The 10,010-nt window shown below is 52.8% G+C and overlaps 1 non-coding gene across 1 annotated transcript; it reads right to left on the minus strand.

Moving 5' to 3' along the window:
* Positions 1–436: 436 nt before the first annotated feature.
* LOC109766327 (membrane protein PM19L) lies at positions 437–1,532 on the minus strand. Its single transcript, XR_005758519.3, has one exon. It is a non-coding gene; the product is annotated as a membrane protein PM19L (transcript).
* Between the last annotated feature and the right edge of the window lie 8,478 nt (positions 1,533–10,010).

Genomic DNA, 10,010 nt, shown 5'->3' on the forward strand with positions numbered 1-10,010 from the left:
GATTAGATACATCTGTATTTAGATAAATCTAAAACAAGAATTTTGGTATCTGTATTTAAATAAATCTAAGACTAAGAATTTTGAAGCAGCTTCTAGACCCTGTAGCCCGGGCCGGCCGTGTCCCGGGCCGGCCGTGTCCTGTCCTCACAGGAGGAAAAGACTACCATCATCGGTCTGCATATGGGACGTGCGGCCACAGATTGGAGAAGAATTTGATATTGTATACTATCAAACGGGAAAACAAACGGACAAACGGGTGCCCATTCGCCGAGTACGTAGCAGCTGTACGCACGGCACGGCACTTCACTGCACAATACACATCGATGCTACTATGTATCCACAGTATATATGTACTGAGCAAGCAGCTAAAAGTAGCTTCTGCAGAAAGAACACACACGGTTGCACTTGCAATTGGGCACAACACAACACAAACGGATTTGTAGAGTAGTAGTACTAAATTAAACAAGTGCAGCCATTCATCCACACCCAGACATGCATTGCAATTGTCTGGTCGGAGAATGAAGAAGCATAGCATGGACTGATCGATCTCCATCTTGATCTCGGACTACATAATAAACACAAAACACACTAAGAAGAAGGGCCCATCCTGCAGTACTACACATGTACGCACGCACGCCGTCACTACATGCCTACCGTGCACACCATGTCTGCATACAACGTACGCTCACACCATACGGGACGGAACACACACACACACACACACACACACACCTTATTATCCGCCCGTCACTGTCAACCGCCAAGCGATGGAGCACGGCGAGGTCTCTACCCGATTCAGACCCTGGCTACGCCGCCGGTGCCCATGCCCTTGTTGTGCGGGTCGCCGCCTGCGCCGTACGCATGCTCCGCCGGGTACCCACCAGCATGGTTGCCACCCAACTGGTTCCCGAAGAGGCCGGAGTGCAGCGCCAGCACGTAAAGCAGCTGCGTGAAGGCCAGGATAATGACGAACGCCTCCAGCACCCTGAGGCGCCACCCGCGGTACCCGCCGATGTGGATCTCCTTGCACGCCAGCCCGAACGCCAAGGCGGTGATGGCCCATGCCACGAGCGAGGACGAGGCGGAGGTGGCGAGGCTGTCACCGCGCCATGTGCGGACGTGGTGCACGCCGGCGAGCTTGGATGCGGCGCCGACGACGCCCGCGAGGATGGCAAAGACGAGGAAGTAGAAGGTGGCTCCGTTGCCGCCGACGCCGGGGCGGTTGGTGAGGCCGTTGATGAAGTGGTTGAGGTTCCAGCTTGCGAAGCCGATGACAATGAGGTACATGATGAGGTTCAGCACCAGCAGCGGCGCCACCATGTTACGACCCACGCCCGCCATTGCTGCTGCCTGTTGCTAGCTAGCTAGCTTCCTCTCCTTGGTCGAGATCGAGATGGAGATGGAGCTCTCGCACTCAGTGGATTGGCTTTGGTGGACTGATGGTTAGATTAGCTAACTACGTAGCGAGGAGATTGGGTGCAAGAGCAAGAGGAAGAATCGAATGGAGAAAGTGATTATTTCTGGATGAGGTGGTCGAGTGGAGTGTAGTCGGATTATATATAGATAGGTGTGGTGCTAGAGGGCGCGTGTGAGGGGACACGCGTGATGCGCCGCTTACAGGTGGGAGGACACGTGCCGCATGGGCTTTACACGTACGGTAGTTGCTTCCAGTAGCCGTTGGCAGCCTACGGGTGGTACCGCTTGGCGAGAAGCGTTCCTGGCCACTAGATATAGATGGTCTATCTATCAACCGAATCAGCTCACGTCGTGGGTACACTTTGCTTCGGTGTCTTTCTTTTTTGTAACAGGAGACGGTCCGATGGATCCAGAAACATCTTTTTTTAGAACAAAGGCTTTTGAACGGTCCGACTTTGAATTACTGGCTCATGGGCTTTGTATTAACAAAGTCATCAACCGGCTAGGAGGACAACGGCCAAACGAGTACAATGAGGATCACCGTAAAGCAATCACAAACTGCATCCTCCATAAGCAGCTAAAGAAATGAAAATACAGATTACAATTTGCTAGAGGCTGAGCACTTCACGCTAGCTAGGATCATAGAAATCAAGGACGGAGCTGCAGAGCAGGACATAGCCACAGTCGAAAATGGACCTTGCACCAAGAACACCTGTGGGGGGAGCGGACACGGCATCTTCCTGCTTTGTCACTGAAGAGGGACCCTACCCCCTCGCCATGGCTCGAGGAGCCGTACCGTCGGGATTCCAAGAAGCTCACTCAAGACCAAAAGAATGCTGTGCTCGCAACGACAGGTGAACATTGCGCGACCACCTCGAATTGGGAAATTCCGTGCTTGCAACTTCGCCACTGTCCACGCCCAACTAGTTGGAGGAAGGGAACTTCATGGATTCGGACGCCGAAGGGGAGGCAGCAGGGAACCGAGCTGAGGCAAGATGCAAGGTAAACAGAGCACCACCTTTGCGAAGACCCGGGTGTCTCCGGTTTTTGTCACGCCACTGCCACCGGGAAAGGGAACCATATCCCCTTCTGTCGGGGTCGAGACGTCGCACCGCCGGGACTGAGTGACGCAAACTGCCACTGGAGAGGCACCAACCTATAGATACCTTGGTGCCTACCACCCGCAGCACACCGCCCCGGCTCGAAACGCAAGCAAACATCAGCCCCTCAACCCGCAGAACCTCCCATCCGAGCCCCTTCGCCCTGACGATGCCTCCAGGAAGGTCACGACGTGTACGGCGGCGCTGCCGCCAAATCTGAAGTGGGTTGACGGTTTTCACCCGGGCAGGGGGTCAGGGTGGACAGCTGGGAACCTCAGCCATGCCTCCATGGAGGAAAGTGGCGCCCTTGGGCCTCGTCGCCGCCGGGCCGGACTGGCCAAGGTTTTCCCCGGGCCCCAAGCAGACCACTAGCACGCACCATCCTGGAGCCGGCAAACATGCAAGCCACACGAACGGCGTGAGAGAGGCAGCAGGATAGAGTGGAGACGAACCTCCAGATCTGACGTAGAAAGAGCTCCGCGCCGCGACCGTACTCCACCAGCGACCTGATACGTCCATTTTACACAGTGTTATCCTACTGTTATTTATAATATTTTTGGTCATTATTTCACTTTATGATACAATTTTAATACCTTTTCTCTTTAATTTGCAAGATCTACATGCAGAGGGAATTTGCCGGCAGCTGAAATTTTGGACCTAAAAGAGCTACAATAGATATAGCTATTCTACGAAGCTTCACATGGCCTGAAACTTTACGGAGATTTTTATTAAATATATAAAAATACCGAAACGAAGAAATACCAGAGGGGGGCCACCTGCTGCCCAGAAGGCAACATGGCACGCCATACCCCCCTAGATGCGCCCTGATGCCTTGTGAGCAGGGCCGGTCCTGAGATTTTGGGGGTCCGGGGCGAAACTAAAATCCGGGGCCCCTTAACTAAAGCATCAAAATAATAGACTATGAAGAAAGTAGAAAACGATACGTGATGCAAACTCATGTTTATGTCATGCTTGAACTACAACTGTAGGAGTATATTATTTTAGGTACCAGAACGACAAAAAACTCTAGAATAGTCCTAAAGAATTTGCATCCAAAATGCATAGTTGGATTCACATTTTTAGTTCTTGGAATGACTATGGCAAGACTATTAGTACAAATTAGAATATCTGGGAAATTAAATAGAGGAGCAAAATCCATGCAGCTGATGTGAAAAATATTCTTTCTTATATTCAAAAATTAAATACCTTCATATTTTTAAACAACAAATCTGTGGTGCTGCGATATTGCAAAGTTACTCCCACCTAGCGAGTTGTGCAAATGATTAAATTAAGAGATAATTACCAGACTGTGCCGTCATTGCTCAGCTCATATATAACCAACCGCCATGAGCAGCATCCAGAACCTGGTTCTTCCCTTGATCTATTTGATGATGAGATCTATACCAGGCCACCACATGAACATCAATATTAAACTGAAGAACTAGAACGATTAACTGTACTCTGTACAAACAAGGGACGATGTCGACCGGCCGGCAATACTCACCTCCACAGACGACACACAACAGCTCCGGTCCGCCGCTGATCTCCGGCGCGCACCCGTCGCTCCATCCCTTGAAATCTGGGCTTCCTCCTTGAGCAAGCTTTGGTTCATCTGTCATAATCTGGGCGTGAGGAAGAGGAGCAAAGGCGGCGGCTGCTGCGTACATGATGGCGATGCATGCGTGGGTTTCTGGGTGGATCCCGCGAGTAGATGCGTGAGTGACGGCGATGTAAGTCACGCTGCATCACGAGAGCTGCTACTAGGGCTATGGGCCAGCCCTAATGATCTTTTTTTTACCGCACCCATGAAATTATAGGCCTAATGCAATACATAATTGGGGGCCCCTCCACAGTGGGGGCCCGGGGCGGCCGCCCCCCTGCCCCCCCTCAGGGCCGGCCCTGCTTGTGAGGCCCGCAACTGTCCTCTGGCCTCCTCTTTCTGCAATATGAAGCCATTTTCCCTAAAATGAGCTTCCATGTTGATTTTACTTGGTCAGAAGTATTTTTGATGCATGGTTTAGTCTCTAGATATTTGTGGGAGTAGTTGCTATCAATTTCATTGATTGTTGTTCACTTTTTATGAGCTGTCTAAATTTTAGAAAAAAAGAGATGTTGAGGAGAGTGTTCTCAAGAGGCTTCAAGCCAGATTTCCGAGGGAACTTTTGCGAGAAACACCTAGGTGCAATCTTCCTTGTAATGCCAAGGTACGGTCGTGTGAGTGGTCGTGCAATACCTTCATGGTTGGGGCTGGTTTCCACATGAGTTTGAGCAATACGTGGAGAATGCGGGTTTGAACACCTTCGCTGAAGATAAGTGCAACCAATACCAGCTCCTTATGAATACTTTCGTGCAAAATTTCAGATTCTCAACTAGACAACATGAGCCTAGTGTTTTATTTCATCTTTATGATCTAATCTTCAAGATATATTTGGTCGAATTTTATTAATGTGTGCATGATTCCTGTTGAGGACAGGATAGGTGAATCTCGACCCAGTGTCGTGGTTCTAAGTCTGACAGTAGAATGGGGGGTAGGGATGTCGAGGCAAGATCCTAGCTATGGAGAAGTTGTACGCACAAGTTTTATGAGTTCATGCCCTTCTCGGAGAAAGTAACAGCCCTACGTCTCGGAGCCCGGAGGCGGTCGACTGGATTATATGCGTGTGTGTTACAGGGGGTGCGAACCCTTGTCCCAGAGGAGGGGGGTGGCTTATATAGAGTGCGCCAGGACCCCAGCCCCCCTCCGTTACACAGGGTTCAATGTTCATAAAGAAGGAGCGTTACAGATAACGTCTGTAGTAAAGTGTTATAAATGACTATTAAGTCTAAGGGTAAATGCACGATCGTTGCTGCGCGGAGTGGCTTTAGGTCTTCTACACGTCGAGTGGTTTAGTGGTCGAGTGACCTAAATAGGGGGGGAGGGTCTCCGAGTGAATGGTAGGTCAAGTGGATTGCACTCGACACCTTTGTTGGGTCCCCTCTATTTACTCTTGAACCTCTTTGCTTCTAGGACAAGGACCTTAGGTAGGACGTATAGGTCAGACCTATTACCCTATCCCAGGTCTATGTCCTCATCATTAGCCCCCGAATGGATTGAGGCCCGAGTGAAAAGAAGGTTGAAGTTGACCTTGCTTTGACTCTTGCTGTCATCTCCAAATGGATGCCAGTTGTTGGAACTTCGGCTTCGTTTCAGTCGCCTTAATCGATTCAGAAATGGCCGACTGGTTTTTATAACGTCATCCGTCGAGTGTTATCCTAGACATGGAATCTTTGGCGTGATCGGTTGTAGAGGATCCAGGATTTCGCGGGATTCGAAATTTTGGTGGAAGCGCGCCAGGCGGAGCGCGCCGTGGTAAGCGGAGTAGATAAAATAGGACGTTTCGATTTCCGCGCCACCTTTTTCGCCACGTATCCCGTGTGCGACTGTTAAGGGATTTGACAGGATCGTCCGGGCCCACGCGTTAGCCACTCGGAAGTAGGCCTTTAAAAGCGGCGAGGCCGAGGCGTCCGCACTGTGCGTGCCCATTCTCCTTCTTCTTCCTCTTGCTCCTTTACCTCGTTTAGCTTCTCCACTCTCGACGCCGCCGCTCCGTCGCCATGGGGAAGGAGAAAACGGCGGCGCTGGAACGAGCGAAGAAGGCGACGGGGGCGGCGAAAAGCAAGAAGACGAATCGGGGATCTTCATCGTGCTCGGGGCTGCCGTTGGGTTGGATCCAGGGAGATTGGATCCGATCCTCACTTCGGCAGGAAGACTTGGACGATATGGCCGAGTTAGGGCTGATCGTCCATGAGTCCGCGCGGCCGGAGGGGGAAACGGAGCCACAGCCGCTACCGGGTGAGTGTGTTCTGCTCGCCACTCATGTCGACCGCGGCTTCTCGCTTCCTCCACACCCCTTCTTTCGAGGTTTCTTGAATTTCTTCGGGGCTCAACTCCATCATTTCACTCCCAACACCATCACATACCTTGCCGCATTCATGTCCATGTGCGAGAATTTCCTGGGGTGTCGACCGCACTGGGGTCTTTTCAAGCACATTTTCACCATCCGCTCCCAAACAGTGAAGAAAGCAAACTCGAACGACGAGAAAACCCATGTTATCCAGATGTGTGGGGGTGTGGGTGTTCAGAAGAGGAAGAGGAGTTCCTTCCCTTCGATGACTCTTCCTGAGTCGGTCAGGGGCTGGCAGTTGACCTGGCTCTATTGCCAGGATATCGTGACCCCAGGCCAGTCGACTGGACTTCCCCCTTTCTCTTTTGATCGTGTTCAAACTCCATCTTCGTTGAAAGTGACCGCCGCAGAGAAGGCGGAGACGGGCATGCTGGTCGAGAGAGTAGTTCAACTGATCAATCAAGGTGTCACCGGCATGGATCTGCTGGAGGTGTTCCTCAGTCGGCGCATTCAACCACTCCAAGCTCGTGACCACTCCATGTGGATGTACTCCGAGGCTGGTGATACCGCTCGGGTTCATCCGGAGGAGGTGGCGGCCAAAACAGTGGCCCAGTGGCTGAGGGGCATCACCGGGAACAAGGACAACCCCAGGGGCGCCAGGAGAGTCAACCCTTTCAGCGACAGCAACCAGCCAGACAAGGTTTGGCCACTACAACTGATTGAATTTGGATGTGTTTTCTGACTGTTTGTTGATCCGACTGATTTCCACTCGGCTCCTTGTTTTGTAGATATATACAGAGATGTACTCAATGCCCAATGGCGAACAAGCTCTGGAGCAGGACCATGAAGGCGAGGACGGCGCGGAGGAGAGCGGCGAGTGGGAGTCACCAGCCGACGATGATGAAGATGAGAGCGATGAGTCGGACGACGAGGAGGTAGCCGACTCACCACCTTGTTCTGAACGTCGATCCAAGCAGCACCATGATCCCGCGGGTAGGCGCGACAAGGCTGTGGCCTCGAGCGCTCCATCTCAAAAGCGCGCTCGGTCTTCGACTCCAGAATTGGCTGAGAAGGTCACCAAGCAGCCCAAGATCAATCCTTCGAAGGCTCGGAAGACCTTGCCTAGAATCAAGATGGACGTTCCTGTTGCTTCTAGGTAAATGTTCTCCCCGTATTTTCTTGTTCTGACCGATTCTCTTGTACTGACCGAGTGGATGATGAACCTTTACAGCCCGACCTCGGCTGTGACTGATATGGATATCGACAAGACCCCAGACGACGAGGAAACCGACGACGCAGCTACCTCCAAAGCCAGTAAGTCTGCCCGACTCGAATTTATTTGGACGACTGGATTGTTTGTCAGCTATCTCTTTGACTTTCTCTGTTTGTTGCAGCACCACGGGACGTTGTTGTGCTCCCGGACGATGAAGAAGAAGTACCGCTGAGGGGAAGGAAGAGGAGGGACAAGGAACTGAGCGGGAAAGCGCCTGAGGCCCAGGTTCCTCAGTTGACTGAGATGCCTGGGACGGCAGTCGAGCGATCGACAGACCCGGCACGTACCAACGTCACTTTCGCTAACCCGCTGTCGACTGATTGCCCATTAGGATCAGCTGCTCAGACCTCTGCTGCACCAATACAACTCCACGCATCAGACCCAGCGGTTGCTCCGACTGCTCTTCCATCATCGCTTTTCACTACGTATCCAACCCCGGACGACCCACCGACTGCCGCCAAGGAAGCTCTTCTTCAGTTGAACCTTGTGATGGGGCAAATGAAAGTGGTGCATGAGGCCAGTCAGGTGGCCTTCAACGCCGGAGCTGCTCTGCAGACCAATGTCCAGGTTAGTTGATTTCTGATTGATCATATTTCTCATCCGATCACCCACTGGTGTAACGCCCCGGATTCGATGCGCCAGGTGTCTTCCAGTTATTCGTCGTTGTTGCCATGTCATTTGTTTGCGTGTTGCATTTTGCCATGTCATCATCTGCATTGCATCCTCATGTTTTCAAAACTTGCATCCGGTCCTTTGCCCCATTGTCCGTTTCGCGTTCCGACACTCCCACACGAGCGCGTCGCCCCTCTCAGACCTTGTTTCGTGAGCGGGAGAAAAACGTTCTCGGAATGGGCCGAGATTTGCCGAGTGGCCTTGGTATATCACCGGTAGACCGTCCGTCAAATTTCGTTCCATTCGGAGGTCGTTTGATGCCCCAACGGTTAACCGAGTTAACCGAAACCCCCTTCTCTTTGCAGCCCAGCACCCCTCCAAAAAGCCCACCTAGCCCATCTAAACCCCCTCCATGCTCTCCGCCGTTCGATTACGATCATGTGGGCGAAAACCGCACCCCATTTGAACTCTCCTAGCTCCCTCTACCGATAAATTAGCCCCCCTCCCCCGAAATTTCGGGCAAACCCTAGATCAAACCTCCCTCTCGCCCGCTGGACATGTCCGCCCGCCGCCGGACGTGTCCGCCGCCCCGCAGCCACGTCGCCCGGACCAATCCGGGGCCGACACGTCATCCCGCCGCCGCCCGTGACCAATCCGGGCACGCCATGTGGCATCCCGCCTCCGTCCGCCGCCGCGGCCCGCCTGGCCCATCGCGGGCCCGCGCGAGCCCGCCGCCGCCCAGCGCACCGGCCCGCTCTGTCGTCGCCGGACCTCGCCGCCTTCGCCTCACCGGTGTGGCCCCGCCGCCGCGCCACCGCCGGCTGCCCCCTCGTCGCCGGTCACCCCAGCGCCCGAGCGCCCGACCCCAAGTGCCGCCGTGCCCTTCCCCGAGCGCCGCCCCGCGCCAAGCTCCTCGCCGCCGGCGACCTTCTCTGCGCCGCCGCCGGAGAAGCTCCGCCCCGCCGCCGCCTCACCGCGGATCCGGTCGGGTCGGACCTGATCCAGCTGTCCCCGTCGCCCCTTCGTCCTCGCGTGCCTGCTCCGGCCTCCTCCTCGCTGGAGTTCGCCGGAGCAATCGCCGAATCTGGAGGTGGACCAGATCCACCAGTTCAACCAACCAAACACGCCCCGCACCAGGATCCCTCCGTCCCGGGTCGACCCTGTCCAGATTTCCGGAGGGTATATTTTCCACCAAGTCCCTGAAAACTCATCTCATGTTGCACTCTTTGCCATGCCATAACGTCATGTGTGCTCCTCCGAATCATGCATATAATATATCAAAATGTTCATTGTGAGATTCTCTTCATTTTGTTCCATTGTGCCATGCTTGTTTGAGTCCATCTGGATGCCCTAACTATCATTATAAGAGTGCTATATGATGTTAACTGCTGAAACTTGTTATAACTTGTTGATTTGTCATTTTTGTTGTATTTTGCGTGTGCATCCTACGAGCATTATGTCTAAATGTTTGTGAAGCGTCTCCATGCCATCTTTACAGTGGTGCAAGGCTTGTATTTTGTTATGCTCTATAGTGAGTGCATCAAGCTTGTGAGCTGGGCTACTTGCTGTTAATGTTCTGTCAATGCTGAAACTGTTATATCATGTTGCTATCTTTGCTTGATGCTACCAAGTAATCCGTGCATATTCTGGAGATATTCATTAAGGATGTTTTTCTATACATGTGATGCTCTATCAAAACATGCCTTTGGTTGCATTTATAGCCTG

This window comes from Aegilops tauschii, chromosome 5 (genome assembly GCF_002575655.3).
Source record: "Aegilops tauschii subsp. strangulata cultivar AL8/78 chromosome 5, Aet v6.0, whole genome shotgun sequence".
Taxonomy (NCBI): Eukaryota; Viridiplantae; Streptophyta; class Magnoliopsida; order Poales; family Poaceae; genus Aegilops; species Aegilops tauschii.